An 18,147-nucleotide genomic window follows, 5' to 3' on the forward strand; every position below is an offset into this window, starting at 1 on the left:
AACATGAAGAGCCTGAAAATGTGTGAAATATATGAAGAGATTCAAAAGGTGTCAAAAATATGAGGAGTATGAAACGGTCTGAAAAATAGGAAGAGCATGAAAAGGTCTGAAAAATAGGAGGAGCATGAAGCATTGTTCAAAAACATGAAGAAAATGAAAAAGTGTGAAATATATGAAGAGCTTCAAAAGGTGTGAAAAATATGAGGAGCATGAAACGGTCTGAAAAATAGGAGGAACATGAAGTGGTGTTGAAAAACATGAAGAGCCTGAAAAGGTGTGAAAAAGATGAACAGCTTCAAAAATTGTCAAAAATATGAGGAGCATGAAACGGTCTGAAAAATAGGAGCAGCATGAAATGGTGTTCAAAAACTTGAAGAGCCTGAAAAGGTGTGAAACATATGAAGAGCTTCAAACGGTGTGAAATAAATGAGGAGCATGAAACGTTCTGAAAAATAGGAGGAGCATGAAGCGGTATTCAAAAATATAAAGAGCCTGAAAAGGTGTGAAAAATGTGAAGAGCTTCGAAGGTGTGAAATACAGGAGGAGCATGAAATGATCTGAAAAATAGGACGAGCATGAAGCGGTGTGGAAAAATATGAGGAACCTGAAAAGGTGTGAAAAATATGTAGAGCTTCAAAAGGTGCCAAATATATGAGGAGCACGAAACGGTCTGAAAAAGAGGAGGAGCATTAAACGGTGTTCAAAAACATGAAGTGCCTGAAAAGGTGTGAAAAATATGAAGAGCTTCAAAAGGTGTGAAATATATGAGGAGTTTGAAACGGTCTGAAAAATAGGAGGAGCATGAAGCGGTGTTGAAAAACTGAAGAGCCTGAAAACGTGTGAAAAATATGAAGAGCTTCAAAAGGTGTGAAAATATGAAGAGCTTCAAAAGGTGTGAAATATATGAGGAGCATGAAACGGTCTGAAAAATAGGAGGAGCATGAAGCGGTGTTCAAAAACATGAAGAGCCTGAAAAGGTGTGAAAAATATGAAGAGCTTCAAAAGGTGTCAAAAATAGGAGGAGCATGAAGCGGTGTTCAAAAACATGAAGAGCCTGAAAAGGTATGAAAAATATGAAGAGCTTCAAAAGGTGTCAAAAATATGAGGAGCATGAAACGGTCTGAAAAATAGGAGGAGCATGAAGCATTGTTCAAAAACATGAAGAAAATGAAAAAGTGTGAAATATATGAAGAGCTTCAAAAGGTGTGAAAAATATGAGGAGCATGAAACGGTCTGAAAAATAGGAGGAACATGAAGTGGTGTTGAAAAACATGAAGAGCCTGAAAAGGTGTGAAAAAGATGAACAGCTTCAAAAATTGTCAAAAATATGAGGAGCATGAAACGGTCTGAAATATAAGAGGAGCATGAAGTAGTTTTGAAAAACATGAACAGCCTGAAAAGTGTGAAAAATATGAAGAGCTTCTAATGGTGTCAAAATATGAGGAGCATGAAACGGTCTGAAAAATAGGAGCAGCATGAAATGGTGTTCAAAAACTTGAAGAGCCTGAAAAGGTGTGAAACATATGAAGAGCTTCAAAAGGTGTGAAATATATGAGGAGTTTGAAACGGTCTGAAAAATAGGAGGAGCATGAAGCGGTGTTCAAACACATGAAAAGCCTGAAAATGTGTGAAAAATATGAAGAGCTTCAAAAGGTGTCAAAAATATGAGGAGCATGAAACGGTCTGAAAAACAGGAGGAGCATGAAACGGTGTTCAAAAACATGAAGAGCCTGAAAAGCTGTGAAATATATGAAGAGCTTCAAAAGGTGTGAAAAATATGAAGAGCTTGAAAAGGGGTCAAAAATGAGATGATCCTGAAACGGTTTGAAAAATAGGAGGAGCCTGAAGTGGTGTTGTAAAACATGAAGTGCCTGAGGAGTGTGAAATATATGATGAGGTTCAAAAGGTGTGAAAAATATGAAGAGCTTCAAAATCTGTCAAAAATGAGATGAACATGAAACTGTCTGAAAATAGGAGGGGCATGAAGTAGTGTTGAAAAATATGAAGAGCCTGAAAAGGTGTGAAATATATGAAGAGCTTCAAAAAGTGTCAAAAATATGACGAGCATGAAACGATCTGAAATATAGGAGGAGCATGAAGCGGTGTTGAAAAACTGAAGAGCCTGAAAACGTGTGAAAAATATGAAGAGCTTCAAAAGGTGTGAAAATATGAAGAGCGTCAAAAGGTGTGAAATATATGAGGAGCATGAAACGGTCTGAAAAATAGGAGGAGCATGAAGCGGTGTTCAAAAACATGAAGAGCCTGAAAAGGTGTGAAAAATATGAAGAGCTTCAAAAGGTGTCAAAAATAGGAGGAGCATGAAGCGGTGTTCAAAAACATGAAGAGCCTGAAAAGGTATGAAAAATATGAAGAGCTTCAAAAGGTGTCAAAAATATGAGGAGCATGAAACGGTCTGAAAAATAGGAGGAGCATGAAGCATTGTTCAAAAACATGAAGAAAATGAAAAAGTGTGAAATATATGAAGAGCTTCAAAAGGTGTGAAAAATATGAGGAGCATGAAACGGTCTGAAAAATAGGAGGAACATGAAGTGGTGTTGAAAAACATGAAGAGCCTGAAAAGGTGTGAAAAAGATGAACAGCTTCAAAAATTGTCAAAAATATGAGGAGCATGAAACGGTCTGAAATATAAGAGGAGCATGAAGTAGTTTTGAAAAACATGAACAGCCTGAAAAGTGTGAAAAATATGAAGAGCTTCTAATGGTGTCAAAATATGAGGAGCATGAAACGGTCTGAAAAATAGGAGCAGCATGAAATGGTGTTCAAAAACTTGAAGAGCCTGAAAAGGTGTGAAACATATGAAGAGCTTCAAACGGTGTGAAATAAATGAGGAGCATGAAACGTTCTGAAAAATAGGAGGATCATGAAGCGGTATTCAAAAATATAAAGAGCCTGAAAAGGTGTGAAAAATGTGAAGAGCTTCGAAGGTGTGAAATACAGGAGGAGCATGAAATGATCTGAAAAATAGGACGAGCATGAAGCGGTGTGGAAAAATATGAGGAACCTGAAAAGGTGTGAAAAATATGTAGAGCTTCAAAAGGTGCCAAATATATGAGGAGCACGAAACGGTCTGAAAAAGAGGAGGAGCATTAAACGGTGTTCAAAGACATGAAGTGCCTGAAAAGGTGTGAAAAATATGAAGAGCTTCAAAAGGTGTGAAATATATGAGGAGTTTGAAACGGTCTGAAAAATAGGAGGAGCATGAAGCGGTGTTCAAACACATGAAAAGCCTGAAAATGTGTGAAAAATATGAAGAGCTTCAAAAGGTGTCAAAAATATGAGGAGCATGAAACGGTCTGAAAAAGAGGAGGAGCATGAAACGGTGTTCAAAAACATGAAGAGCCTGAAAAGCTGTGAAATATATGAAGAGCTTCAAAAGGTGTGAAAAATATGAAGAGCTTGAAAAGGGGTCAAAAATGAGATGATCCTGAAACGGTTTGAAAAATAGGAGGAGCCTGAAGTGGTGTTGTAAAACATGAAGTGCCTGAGGAGTGTGAAATATATGATGAGGTTCAAAAGGTGTGAAAAATATGAAGAGCTTCAAAATCTGTCAAAAATGAGATGAACATGAAACTGTCTGAAAATAGGAGGGGCATGAAGTAGTGTTGAAAAATATGAAGAGCCTGAAAAGGTGTGAAATATATGAAGAGCTTCAAAAAGTGTCAAAAATATGACGAGCATGAAACGATCTGAAATATAGGAGGAGCATGAAGCGGTGTTGAAAAACTGAAGAGCCTGAAAACGTGTGAAAAATATGAAGAGCTTCAAAAGGTGTGAAAATATGAAGAGCTTCAAAAGGTGTGAAATATATGAGGAGCATGAAACGGTCTGAAAAATAGGAGGAGCATGAAGCGGTGTTCAAAAACATGAAGAGCCTGAAAAGGTGTGAAAAATATGAAGAGCTTCAAAAGGTGTCAAAAATAGGAGGAGCATGAAGCGGTGTTCAAAAACATGAAGAGCCTGAAAAGGTATGAAAAATATGAAGAGCTTCAAAAGGTGTCAAAAATATGAGGAGCATGAAACGGTCTGAAAAATAGGAGGAGCATGAAGCATTGTTCAAAAACATGAAGAAAATGAAAAAGTGTGAAATATATGAAGAGCTTCAAAAGGTGTGAAAAATATGAGGAGCATGAAACGGTCTGAAAAATAGGAGGAACATGAAGTGGTGTTGAAAAACATGAAGAGCCTGAAAAGGTGTGAAAAAGATGAACAGCTTCAAAAATTGTCAAAAATATGAGGAGCATGAAACGGTCTGAAAATAGGAGGAGCATGAAGCTGTGTTCAAAAACATGAAGAGCCTGAAAAGGTGTGAAAAATATGAAGAGCTTCAAAAGGTTTCAAAATTATGAGGAGCATGGAACGGTCTGAAAATAGGAGGAGCATGAAGCTGTGTTCAAAAACATAAAGAGACTGAAAATGTGTGAAATATATGAAGAGCTTCAAAAGGTGTGTAATATATGAGGAGCATGAAACGGTCTGAAAAATAGGAGGAGCAAGAAGCTGTGTTCAAAAACATGAGAGCCTGAAAATGTGTGAAATATATGAAGAGCTTCAAAAGGTGTGAAATACATGAGGAGCATGAAACGTTCTGAAAAATAGGAGGAGCATGAAGCGGTGTTCAAAAACATGAAGAGCCTGAAAAAGTCTGAAAAGTATGAAGACTTCAAAAGCTGTCAAAAGTATGAGGAGCATGAAGCGGTGTTGAAAAATATGAAAAGAGCATGAAAAGGTGTGAAAAATATGAAGAGACTCAAAAGGTGTGAAAAATATGAAAAGCTTCCAAAGTTGTCAAATATGAGATGTGCATGAAACGGTCTGGAAAATAGGAGGAGCATGAAGCGGTGTGGAAAAACATGAAGAGCATGAAAACGTGTGAAAAATATGAAGAGCTCCAAAAGGTGTGAAAAATATGAAGAGATTCAAAAGCTGTCAAAAATGAGATGAGCATGAAGCAGTCTGAAAAATAGGAGGAGCATGAAGCGGTGTGGAAAAACATGAGGAACCTGAAAAGGTGTGAAAAATATGTAGAGCTTCAAAAGGTGCCAAATATATGAGGAGCATGAAACGGTCTGAAAAAGAGGAGGAGCATTAAACGGTGTTCAAAAACATGAAGTGCCTGAAAAGGTGTGAAAAATATGAAGAGCTTCAAAAGGTGTGAAATACATGAGGAGCATGAAACGGTCTGAAAAATAGGAGGAGCATGAAGCGGTGTTCAAACACATGAAAAGCCTGAAAAGGTGTGAAAAATATGAAGAGCTTCAAAAGGTGTCAAAAATATGAGGAGCAAGAAACGGTCTGAAAAATAGGAGGAGCATGAAACGGTGTTCAAAAACATGAAGAGCCTGAAAAGCTGTGAAATATATGAAGAGCTTCAAAAGGTGTGAAAAATATGAAGAGCTTCAAAAGGGGTCAAAAATGAGATGATCCTGAATGGTTTGAAAAATAGGAGGAGCATGAAGTGGTGTTGTGAAACATGAAGAGCCTGAGGAGTGTGAAATATATGATGAGGTTCAAAAGGTGTGAAAAATATGAAGAGCTTCAAAAGCTGTCAAAAATGAGATGAACATGAAACTGTCTGAAAATAGGAGGGGCATGAAGTGGTGTTGAAAAATATGAAGAGCTTGAAAGGGTGTGAAATATATGAAGAGCTTCAAAAAGTGTCAAAAATATGACGAGCATGAAACGATCTGAAAAATAGGAGGAGAATGAAGCGGTGTTGAAAAATTGAAGAGCCTGAAAACGTGTGAAAAATATGAAGAGCTTCAAAAGGTGTGAAAATAGGAAGAGCTTCAAAAGGTGTGAAATATATGAGGAGCATGAAACGGTCTGAAAAATAGGAGGAGCATGAAGCGGTGTTCAAAAACATGAAGAGCCTGAAAAGGTGTGAAAAATATGAAGAGCTTCAAAAGGTGTCAAAAATATGAGGAGCATGAAACAGACTGAAAAATAGGAGGAGCATGAAGCGCTGTTCAAAAACATGAAGAGTCTGAAAATGTGTGAAAAACATGAAGTGTTTCAAAAGGTGTCAAAAATATGAGGAGCATGAAACGGTCTGAAAAATAGGAGGAGCATGAAACGGTGTTGAAAAACATGAGGAGCCTGAAAATGTGTGAAAAATATGAAGAGCCTCAAAACCTGTCAAAAATATGAGGAGCATGAAACGCTCTGAAAAATAGGAGGAGCATGAAGTGGTGTTGAAAAATATGAAGAGCATGAAAACTTGTGAAAAATACGACGAGCTTCAAAAGGTGTCAAAAATATGAGGAACATGAAACGGTCTGAAAAATAGGAAGATCATGAAGCGGTGTTGAAACACCTGAAGAGCCTAAAAAGTGTGAAAAATATGAAGAGCTTCAAAAGGTGTCAACAATGTGAGGAGCATGAAACGGTCTGAAAAATGAGAGGAGCATGAAGCGTTGTTAAAAAACATAAAGAGCCTGAAAATGTGTGAAAAATATGAAGAGCTTCAAAAGGTGTGAAATACATGAGGAGCATGAAACGGTCTGAAAAAGAGGAGGAGCATGAAGCGGTGTTCAAAAACATGAAGAGCCTGAAATTGTGTGAAAAATATGAAGAGTTTCAAAAGGTTTCAAAAATATGAGGAGCATGAAACGGTCTGAAAAATAGGAGGAGCATGAAACGGTATTCAAAAACATGAAGAGCCTGAAAATCTGTGAAAAATATGAAGAGCTTCAAAAGGTGTGAAAAATATGAAGAGCCTGAAAATCTGTGAAAAATATGAAGAGCTTCAAAAGGTGTGAAAAATATGAAGAGCTTCAAAAGGTGTGAAAAATATGAAGAGCCTGAAAATCTGTGAAAAATATGAAGAGCTTCAAAAGGTGTGAAAAATATGAAGAGCCTGGAAAGGTGTGAAAAATATGAAGAGCTTCAAAAGGTGTCAAAAATATGAGGAGCATGAAACGGTCTGAAAAATAGGAGGAGCATGAAGCATTGTTCAAAAACATGAAGAAAATGAAAAAGTGTGAAATATATGAAGAGCTTCAAAAGGTGTGAAAAATATGAGGAGCATGAAACGGTCTGAAAAATAGGAGGAACATGAAGTGGTGTTGAAAAACATGAAGAGCCTGAAAAGGTGTGAAAAAGATGAACAGCTTCAAAAATTGTCAAAAATATGAGTAGCATGAAACGGTCTGAAATATAAGAGGAGCATGAAGTAGTTTTGAAAAACATGAACAGCCTGAAAAGTGTGAAAAATATGAAGAGCTTCTAATGGTGTCAAAATATGAGGAGCATGAAACGGTCTGAAAAATAGGAGCAGCATGAAATGGTGTTCAAAAACTTGAAGAGCCTGAAAAGGTGTGAAACATATGAAGAGCTTCAAAAGGTGTGAAATATATGAGGAGTTTGAAACGGTCTGAAAAATAGGAGGAGCATGAAGCGGTGTTCAAACACATGAAAAGCCTGAAAATGTGTGAAAAATATGAAGAGCTTCAAAAAGTGTGAAAAATATAAAGAGATTCAAAGGTATCAAAATTATGAGGAGCAAGAAACGGTCTGAAAATAGGTGGAGTATGAAACGGTGTTCAAATAAATGAAGAGCATGAAAAGGTGTGAAAAACATGAAGAGCTTCAAAAGGTGTCAAAAATACGAGGAATGTGAAACTGTCTGAAACATAGGAGGAGCATGAAGTGGTGTTGAAAATCATGAAGAGCCTGAAAATGTGTGTAAAATATGAAGAGCTTCAAAAGGTGTGAAATACATGAGGAGCATGAAACGTTCTGAAAAAAAGGGGGAGCATGAAGCGGTGTTCAAAAACATGAAGAGCCTGAAAAGTTGTGAAAAATATGAAGAGCTTCAAAAGGTGTCAAAAATACGAGGAATGTGAAACGGTCTGAAATATAGGAGGAGCATGAAGTGGTGTTGAAAATCATGAAGCGCCTGAAAAGGTGTGTAAAATATGAAGAGCTTCAAAATGTGTGAAATACAAGAGGAGCATGAAACGGTCTGAAAAATAGGAGGAGCATGAAGTGGTGTTCAAAAATATGAAGAGCCTGAAAAGTTGTGAAATATATGAAGAGATTCATAAGGTGTCAAAAATATGAGGAGCATGAAACGGTCTGAAAAATAGGAGGAGAATGATGCGGTGTTGAAAAACATGAAGAGCCTGAAAAGGTTTGAAAAATATGAAGAGCTTCAAAGGTGTGAAAAATATGAAGAGCTTCAAAAGGTGTCAAAAATGAGATGAGCATGAAACGGTCTGAAAAATAGGAGGAGCATGAAGCGTTGTTGAAAAACATGAAGAGCCTGAAAAGGTGTGTAAAATATGAAGAGCTTCAAAAGGAGTGAAATACATGAGGAGCATGAAACCGTCTGAATTATAGGAGGAGCATGAAACGGTGTTGAAAAACATGAAGAGCCTCAAAAGGTGTGAAAAATATGAAGAGCTCAAAAGGTGTCAAAAATATGAAGAGCTTCAAAAAGTGCGAAAAATGAGATGAGCATGAAATGGTCTGAAAAAGGAGGAGCATGAAGTGGTGTTGAAAAACTGAAGAGCCTGAAAAGGTGTGAAAAATTTGAAGAGCTTCAAAAATGTGAAAAATATGAAGAGCTTCAAAAGGTGTGAAATATATGAAGAGCTTCAAAAGGTGTCAAAAATTAGATGAGCATGAAACGGTCTGAAAAATAGGAGGAGCATGAAGTGGTGTTGAAAAACATGAAGAGCCTGAAAATGTGTGAAATATATGAAGAGCTTCAAAAGGTGTGAAAAATATGAAGAGCTTCAAAGAGTGTCAAAAATATGAAGAGCATGACACGGTCGCAAAAATAGGAGGAACTTGAAGTGGTGTTCAAAAACATGAAGAGTCTGAAAAGGTGTGAAATATAAGAAGAGCTTCAAAAGGTGTCAAAATTATGAGGAGTATGAAACGGTCTGAAAAATAGGAGGATCATGAAACAGTGTTGAAAACCATGAAGAGCCTGAAAAGGTGGGAAAAATATGAAGAGCTTCAAAACGTGTCAAAAATATGAGGAGCATGAATCTGTCTGAAAAATAGGAGGAGCATGATGCGGAGTTGAAAAATATGAAGAGCCTGAAAACGTGTGAAAAATATGAAGATCTTCAAAAGGTATGAAATATATGAGAGCTTCAAAAAGTGTCAAAAATGAGATGACCATGAAACGGTCTGAAAAATAGAAGGAGCATTAAGTTGTTTTCAAAAAAATGAAGAGCCTGAAAAGGTGTGAAGTATATGAAGATTTCAAAAGGTGTCAAAAATATGAGGAGCATGAAACAGTCTGAAAAATAGGAGGAGCATGAAGTCATGTTGAAAAACATGAAGAGCCTGAAAATGTGTGAAAAATACGAAGAGCTTCAAAAGGTGTCACAAATAAGAGGAGCATGAAACTGTCTGAAATATATGAGGAGCATGAAGTGGTGTTCAAAAACATGAAGAGCCTGAGAACGTGTGAAAAATATGAAGAGCTTCTAAAAGTGTGAAAAATATGAAGAGCTTCAAAAGTTGTCAAAAATATGAGGAGCATGAAACGGTCTGAAAAATAGGAGGAGCCTGAAGGGTGTTGAACAACATGAATAGGCTGTAAAGGTGTGAAAAATAAGAAGAGCTTCAAAAGGTGTCAAAAATATGAAGCGCTTCAAACGGTGTCAAAAATGAGAGTAGCATGAAATGGTCTGAAAAATAGGAAGAGCATGAAACGTTGTTCAAAAACATGAAGACCCTGAAAAGGTGTGAAAAATATGAAGAGCTTCAACAGGTGTGAAATACATGAGGAGCATGAAACGGTCTGAAAAATAGGAGGAGCATGAAGTGGTGTTGAAAAACATGAAGAGCCTGTAATGGCGTCAAAATTAGGAATAGCTTCAAAAGGTGTCAAAAATATGAGGAGCATGAAACGGTCTGAAAATAGGAGGAGCATGAAGCTGTGTTCAAAAACATAAAGAGACTGAAAATGTGTGAAATATATGAAGAGCTTCAAAAGGTGTGTAATATATGAGGAGCATGAAACGGTCTGAAAAATAGGAGGAGCAAGAAGCTGTGTTCAAAAACATGAGAGCCTGAAAATGTGTGAAATATATGAAGAGCTTCAAAAGGTGTGAAATACATGAGGAGCATGAAACGTTCTGAAAAATAGGAGGAGCATGAAGCGGTGTTCAAAAACATGAAGAGCCTGAAAAAGTCTGAAAAGTATGAAGACTTCAAAAGCTGTCAAAAGTATGAGGAGCATGAAGCGGCGTTGAAAAATATGAAGAGCATGAAAAGGTGTGAAAAATATGAAGAGACTCAAAAGGTGTGAAAAATATGAAAATCTTCCAAAGTTGTCAAATATGAGATGTGCATGAAACGGTCTGGAAAATAGGACGAGCATGAAGCGGTGTGGAAAAACATGAAGAGCATGAAAACGTGTGAAAAATATGAAGAGCTTCAAAAGGTGTGAAATACATGAGGAGCATGAAACGGTCTGAAAAATATGAGGAGCATTAAGCGGTATTCAAAAATATGAAGAGCCTGAAAATATGTGAAAAATATGAAGAGCTTCAAAAAGTGTCAACAATATGAGGAGCATGAAACGGTCTGAAAAATAGGAGGAGCATGAAGCGGTATTCAAAAATATAAAGAGCCTGAAAAGGTGTGAAAAATGTGAAGAGCTTCGAAGGTGTGAAATACAGGAGGAGCATGAAACGATCTGAAAAATAAGACGAGCATGAAGCGGTGTGGAAAAATATGAGGAACCTGAAAAGGTGTGAAAAACATGTAGAGCTTCAAAAGGTGCCAAATATATGAGGAGCATGAAACGGTCTGAAAAAGAGGAGGAGCATTAAACGGTGTTCAAAAACATGAAGTGCCTGAAAAGGTGTGAAAAATATGAAGAGCTTCAAAAGGTGTGAAATATATGAGGAGCATGAAACGGTCTGAAAAATAGGAGGAGCATGAAGCGGTGTTCAAACACATGAAAAGCCTGAAAATGTGTGAAAAATATGAAGAGCTTCAAAAGGTGTCAAAAATATGAGGAGCATGAAACGGTCTGAAAAATAGGAGGAGCATGAAACGGTGTTCAAAAACATGAAGAGCCTGAAAAGCTGTGAAATATATGAAGAGCTTCAAAAGGTGTGAAAAATATGAAGAGCTTGAAAAGGGGTCAAAAATGAGATGATCCTGAAACGGTTTGAAAAATAGGAGGAGCATGAAGTGGTGTTGTAAAACATGAAGTGCCTGAGGAGTGTGCAATATATGATGAGGTTCAAAAGGTGTGAAAAGTATGAAGAGCTTCAAAAGCTGTCAAAAATGAGATGAACATGAAACTGTCTGAAAATAGGAGGGGCATGAAGTGGTGTTGAAAAATATGAAGAGCCTGAAAAGGTGTGAAATATATGAAGAGCTTCAAAAAGTGTCAAAAATATGAGGAGCATGAAACGATCTGAAAAATAGGAGGAGCATGAAGCGGTGTTGAAAAACTGAAGAGCCTGAAAACGTGTGAAAAATATGAAGAGCTTCAAAAGGTGTGAAAATATGAAGAGCTTCAAAAGGTGTGAAATATATGAGGAGCATGAAACGGTCTGAAAAATAGGAGGAGCATGAAGCGGTGTTCAAACACAAAAAAGCCTGAAAATGTGTGAAAAATATGAAGAGCTTCAAAAGGTGTGAAAATTATGAGGAGCATGAAACGGTCTGAAAAATAGGAGGAACATGAAGTGGTGTTGAAAAACATGAAGAGCCTGAAAAGGTGTGAAAAAGATGAAGAGCTTCAAAAATTGTCAAAAATATGAGGAGCATGAAACGGTCTGAAATATAAGAGGAACATAAAGTAGTTTTGAAAAACATGAACAGCCTGAAAAGTGTGAAAAATATTAAGAGCTTCTAAAGGTGTCAATATATGAGGAGCATGAAACGGTCTGAAAAATAGGAGCAGCATGAAATGGTGTTCAAAAACTTGAAGAGCCTGAAAAGGTGTGAAACATATGAAGAGCTTCAAAAGGTGTGAAATAAATGAGGAGCATGAAACGTTCTGAAAAATAGGAGGAGCATGAAGCGGTATTCAAAAATATAAAGAGCCTGAAAAGGTGTGAAAAATGTGAAGAGCTTCGAAGGTGTGAAATACAGGAGGAGCATGAAACGATCTGAAAAATAGGACGAGCATGAAGCGGTGTGGAAAAATATGAGGAACCTGAAAAGGTGTGAAAAATATGTAGAGCTTCAAAAGGTGCCAAATATATGAGGAGCATGAAACGGTCTGAAAAAGAGGAGGAGCATTAAACGGTGTTCAAAAACATGAAGTGCCTGAAAAGGTGTGAAAAATATGAAGAGCTTCAAAAGGTGTGAAATATATGAGGAGCATGAAACGGTCTGAAAAATAGGAGGAGCATGAAGCGGTGTTCAAACACATGAAAAGCCTTAAAATGTGTGAAAAATATGAAGAGCTTCAAAAGGTGTCAAAAATATGAGGAGCATGAAACGGTCTGAAAAATAGGAGGAGCATGAAACGGTGTTCAAAAACATGAAGAGCCTGAAAAGCTGTGAAATATATGAAGAGCTTCAAAAGGTGTCAAAAATATGAGGAGCAGGAAACGGTCTGAACAATAGGAAGAGTATGAAACGGTGTTCAAAAACATGAAGAGCCTTATAAGGTGTGAAAAATATGAAGAGCTTCAAAAGGTGTCAAAAATATGAGGAGCATGAAACTATCTGAAAAATAGGAGGAACATGAAGCGGTGATCAATAACATGTAGAGCCTGAAAAGGTGTGAAAAATATGAAGAGCTTCAAAAGGTGTGAAAAATATGAAGATCTTAAAAAGGTGTAAAAAATGAGATGAGTATGAAACGGTCTGAAAAATAGGAGGAGTATGAAGTGGTGTTGAAAAACCTGAAGAGACTGAAAACGTGTGAAATATATGAAGAGCTTCAAAAGGTGTCAAAATTATGAGGAGCATGAAACGGTCTGAAAATAGGAGGAGCATGAAGCTGTGTTCAAAAACATGAAGAGCCTGAAAAGGTGTGAAAAATATGAAGAGCTTCAAAAGGTTTCAAAATTATGAGGAGCATGAAACGGTCTGAAAATAGGAGGAGCATGAAGCTGTGTTCAAAAACATAAAGAGACTGAAAATGTGTGAAATATATGAAGAGCTTCAAAAGGTGTGTAATATATGAGGAGCATGAAACGGTCTCAAAAATAGGAGGAGCAAGAAGCTGTGTTCAAAAACATGAGAGCCTGAAAATGTGTGAAATATATGAAGAGATTCAAAAGGTGTGAAATACATGACGAGCATGAAACGTTCTGAAAATTAGGAGGAGCATGAAGCGGTGTTCAAAAACATGAAGAGCCTGAAAAAGTCTGAAAAGTATGAAGACTTCAAAAGCTGTCAAAAGTATGAGGAGCATGAAGCGGTGTTGAAAAATATGAAAAGAGCATGAAAAGGTGTGAAAAATATGAAGAGACTCAAAAGGTGTGAAAAATATGAAAAGCTTCCAAAGTTGTCAAATATGAGATGTGCATGAAACGGTCTGGAAAATAGGAGGAGCATGAAGCGGTGTGGAAAAACATGAAGAGCATGAAAACGTGTGAAAAATATGAAGAGCTTCAAAAGGTGTGAAAAATATGAAGAGATTCAAAAGCTGTCAAAAAAGAGATGAGCATGAAGCAGTCTGAAAAATAGGAGGAGCATGAAGCGGTGTGGAAAAACATGAGGAACCTGAAAAGGTGTGAAAAATATGTAGAGCTTCAAAAGGTGCCAAATATATGAGGAGCATGAAACGGTCTGAAAAAGAGGAGGAGCATTAAACGGTGTTCAAAAACATGAAGTGCCTGAAAAGGTGTGAAAAATATGAAGAGCTTCAAAAGGTGTGAAATACATGAGGAGCATGAAACGGTCTGAAAAATAGGAGGAGCATGAAGCGGTGTTCAAACACATGAAAAGCCTGAAAAGGTGTGAAAAATATGAAGAGCTTCAAAAGGTGTAAAAAATATGAAGAGCTTCAAAAGGTGTCAAAAATATGAGGAGCAAGAAACGGTCTGAAAAATAGGAGGAGCATGAAACGGTGTTCAAAAACATGAAGAGCCTGAAAAGCTGTGAAATATATGAAGAGCTTCAAAAGGTGTGAAAAATATGAAGAGCTTCAAAAGGGGTCAAAAATGAGATGATCCTGAATGGTTTGAAAAATAGGAGGAGCATGAAGTGGTGTTGTGAAACATGAAGAGCCTGAGGAGTGTGAAATATATGATGAGGTTCAAAAGGTGTGAAAAATATGAAGAGCTTCAAAAGCTGTCAAAAATGAGATGAACATGAAACTGTCTGAAAATAGGAGGGGCATGAAGTGGTGTTGAAAAATATGAAGAGCTTGAAAGGGTGTGAAATATATGAAGAGCTTCAAAAAGTGTCAAAAATATGACGAGCATGAAACGATCTGAAAAATAGGAGGAGCATGAAGCGGTGTTGAAAAATTGAAGAGCCTGAAAACGTGTGAAAAATATGAAGAGCTTCAAAAGGTGTGAAAATAGGAAGAGCTTCAAAAGGTGTGAAATATATGAGGAGCATGAAACGGTCTGAAAAATAGGAGGAGCATGAAGCGGTGTTCAAAAACATGAAGAGCCTGAAAAGGTGTGAAAAATATGAAGAGCTTCAAAAGGTGTCAAAAATATGAGGAGCATGAAACAGACTGAAAAATAGGAGGAGCATGAAGCGCTGTTCAAAAACATGAAGAGTCTGAAAATGTGTGAAAAACATGAAGTGTTTCAAAAGGTGTCAAAAATATGAGGAGCATGAAACGGTCTGAAAAATAGGAGGAGCATGAAACGGTGTTGAAAAACATGAGGAGCCTGAAAATGTGTGAAAAATATGAAGAGCCTCAAAACCTGTCAAAAATATGAGGAGCATGAAACGCTCTGAAAAATAGGAGGAGCATGAAGTGGTGTTGAAAAATATGAAGAGCATGAAAACGTGTGAAAAATACGACGAGCTTCAAAAGGTGTCAAAAATATGAGGAACATGAAACGGTCTAAAAAATAGGAAGATCATGAAGCGGTGTTGAAACACCTGAAGAGCCTAAAAAGTGTGAAAAATATGAAGAGCTTCAAAAGGTGTCAACAATGTGAGGAGCATGAAACGGTCTGAAAAATGAGAGGAGCATGAAGCGTTGTTAAAAAACATGAAGAGCCTGAAAATGTGTGAAAAATATGAAGAGCTTCAAAAGGTGTGAAATACATGAGGAGCATGAAACGGTCTGAAAAAGAGGAGGAGCATGAAGCGGTGTTCAAAAACATGAAGAGCCTGAAATTGTGTGAAAAATATGAAGAGTTTCAAAAGGTTTCAAAAATATGAGGAGCATGAAACGGTCTGAAAAATAGGAGGAGCATGAAACGGTATTCAAAAACATGAAGAGCCTGAAAATCTGTGAAAAATATGAAGAGCTTCAAAAGGTGTGAAAAATATGAAGAGCCTGAAAATCTGTGAAAAATATGAAGAGCTTCAAAAGGTGTGAAAAATATGAAGAGCTTCAAAAGGTGTGAAAAATATGAAGAGCTTCAAAAAGTGTCAAAAACATGAGGAGCTTCAAAAGCTGTCAAAATTATGAGGAGCATGAAACGGTCTGAAAAATAGGAGCAGCATGAAACGTTGTCAAAAATCTTGAAGAGCCTGAAAATGTGTGAAACATATGAAGAGCTTCAAAAGGTGTGAAATACAAGAGGAGCATGAATCTGTCTGAAAAATAGGAGGAGCATGAAGCGGTGTTGAAAAACATGAAGAACGAGAAAAGGTGTGAAAAATATGAAGAGCTTCCAAAGATGTCAAAAATATGAGGAGCTTGAAACTGTCTGAAAAATAGGAGCAGCATGAAACGGTGTTCAAAAACATGAAGAGCCTGAAAAGGTGTGAAACATATGAAGAGCCTCAAAACGTGTCAAAATTATGAGGAGCGTGAAACGGTCTGAAAAATAAGAGGAGCATGAAACGGTCTGAAAAATAAGAAGAGAATGACGCGGTGTTGAAAAACATGAAGAGCCTGAAAAGGTGTGACAAATATAAAGAGTTTCAAAAGGTGTCAATAATAAGCGTTGCATGAAACAGTCTGAAAAATAGGAGGAGCGTGAAGCGGTGTTGAAAAACATGAAGAGCCTGAAAAGGTGTGAAAAATATGAAGAGCTTCAAAAGGTGTCAAAAATATGAGTAGCATGAAACGGTCTGAAAAAGAGGAGGAGAATGAAACGTTCTGAAAATAGGAGGAGCATGAAGCGGTGTTGAAAAACATGAAGAGCCTGAAACGGTGTGAAATATATGAAGAGCCTCAAAACGTGTCAAAATTATGAGGAGCATGAAACGGTCTGAAAAATAAGAGGAGCATGAAACGGTCTGAAAAATAAGGAGAGAATGACGCGGTGTTGAAAAACATGAAGAGCCTGAAAGGTGTGACAAATATAAAGAGTTTCAAAAGGTGTCAATAATAAGCGTTGCATGAAACAGTCTGAAAAATAGGAGGAGCATGAAGCGGTGTTGAAATACATGAAGAGCCTGAAAAGGTGTGAAAAATATGAAGAGCTTCACAAGGTGTCAAAAATATGAGTAGCATGAAACGGTCTGAAAAAGAGGAGGAGAATGAAACGGTCTGAAAATAGGAGGAGCATGAAGCGGTGTTGAAAAACATGAAGAGCCTGAAAAGGTATGAAAAATATGAAGAGCTTCAAAAGGTGTGAAAAATATGAAGAGGTTCAAAAGGTGTCATAAATGAGATGAGCATGAAAAGGTCTAAAAAACAGGAGGAGCATGAAGTGGTGTTGAAAAACATGAAGAGCCTGAAAATGTGTGAAATATATGAAGAGATTCAAAAGGTGTCAAAAATATGAGGAGTATGAAACGGTCTGAAAAATAGGAAGAGCATGAAAAGGTCTGAAAAATAGGAGGAGCATGAAGCATTGTTCAAAAACATGAAGAAAATGAAAAAGTGTGAAATATATGAAGAGCTTCAAAAGGTGTGAAAAATATGAGGAGCATGAAACGGTCTGAAAAATAGGAGGAACATGAAGTGGTGTTGAAAAACATGAAGAGCCTGAAAAGGTGTGAAAAAGATGAACAGCTTCAAAAATTGTCAAAAATATGAGGAGCATGAAACGGTCTGAAAAATAGGAGCAGCATGAAATGGTGTTCAAAAACTTGAAGAGCCTGAAAAGGTGTGAAACATATGAAGAGCTTCAAACGGTGTGAAATAAATGAGGAGCATGAAACGTTCTGAAAAATAGGAGGAGCATGAAGCGGTATTCAAAAATATAAAGAGCCTGAAAAGGTGTGAAAAATGTGAAGAGCTTCGAAGGTGTGAAATACAGGAGGAGCATGAAATGATCTGAAAAATAGGACGAGCATGAAGCGGTGTGGAAAAATATGAGGAACCTGAAAAGGTGTGAAAAATATGTAGAGCTTCAAAAGGTGCCAAATATATGAGGAGCATGAAACGGTCTGAAAAAGAGGAGGAGCATTAAACGGTGTTCAAAAACATGAAGTGCCTGAAAAGGTGTGAAAAATATGAAGAGCTTCAAAAGGTGTGAAATATATGAGGAGTTTGAAACGGTCTGAAAAATAGGAGGAGCATGAAGCGGTGTTCAAACACATGAAAAGCCTGAAAATGTGTGAAAAATATGAAGAGCTTCAAAAGGTGTCAAAAATATGAGGAGCATGAAACGGTCTGAAAAACAGTAGGAGCATGAAACGGTGTTCAAAAACATGAAGAGCCTGAAAAGCTGTGAAATATATGAAGAGCTTCAAAAGGTGTGAAAAATATGAAGAGCTTGAAAAGGGGTCAAAAATGAGATGATCCTGAAACGGTTTGAAAAATAGGAGGAGCCTGAAGTGGTGTTGTAAAACATGAAGTGCCTGAGGAGTGTGAAATATATGATGAGGTTCAAAAGGTGTGAAAAATATGAAGAGCTTCAAAATCTGTCAAAAATGAGATGAACATGAAACTGTCTGAAAATAGGAGGGGCATGAAGTAGTGTTGAAAAATATGAAGAGCCTGAAAAGGTGTGAAATATATGAAGAGCTTCAAAAAGTGTCAAAAATATGACGAGCATGAAACGATCTGAAATATAGGAGGAGCATGAAGCGGTGTTGAAAAACTGAAGAGCCTGAAAACGTGTGAAAAATATGAAGAGCTTCAAAAGGTGTGAAAAT

This window comes from Dama dama, chromosome 4 (assembly GCF_033118175.1).
Source record: "Dama dama isolate Ldn47 chromosome 4, ASM3311817v1, whole genome shotgun sequence".
Taxonomy (NCBI): domain Eukaryota; kingdom Metazoa; phylum Chordata; class Mammalia; order Artiodactyla; family Cervidae; genus Dama; species Dama dama.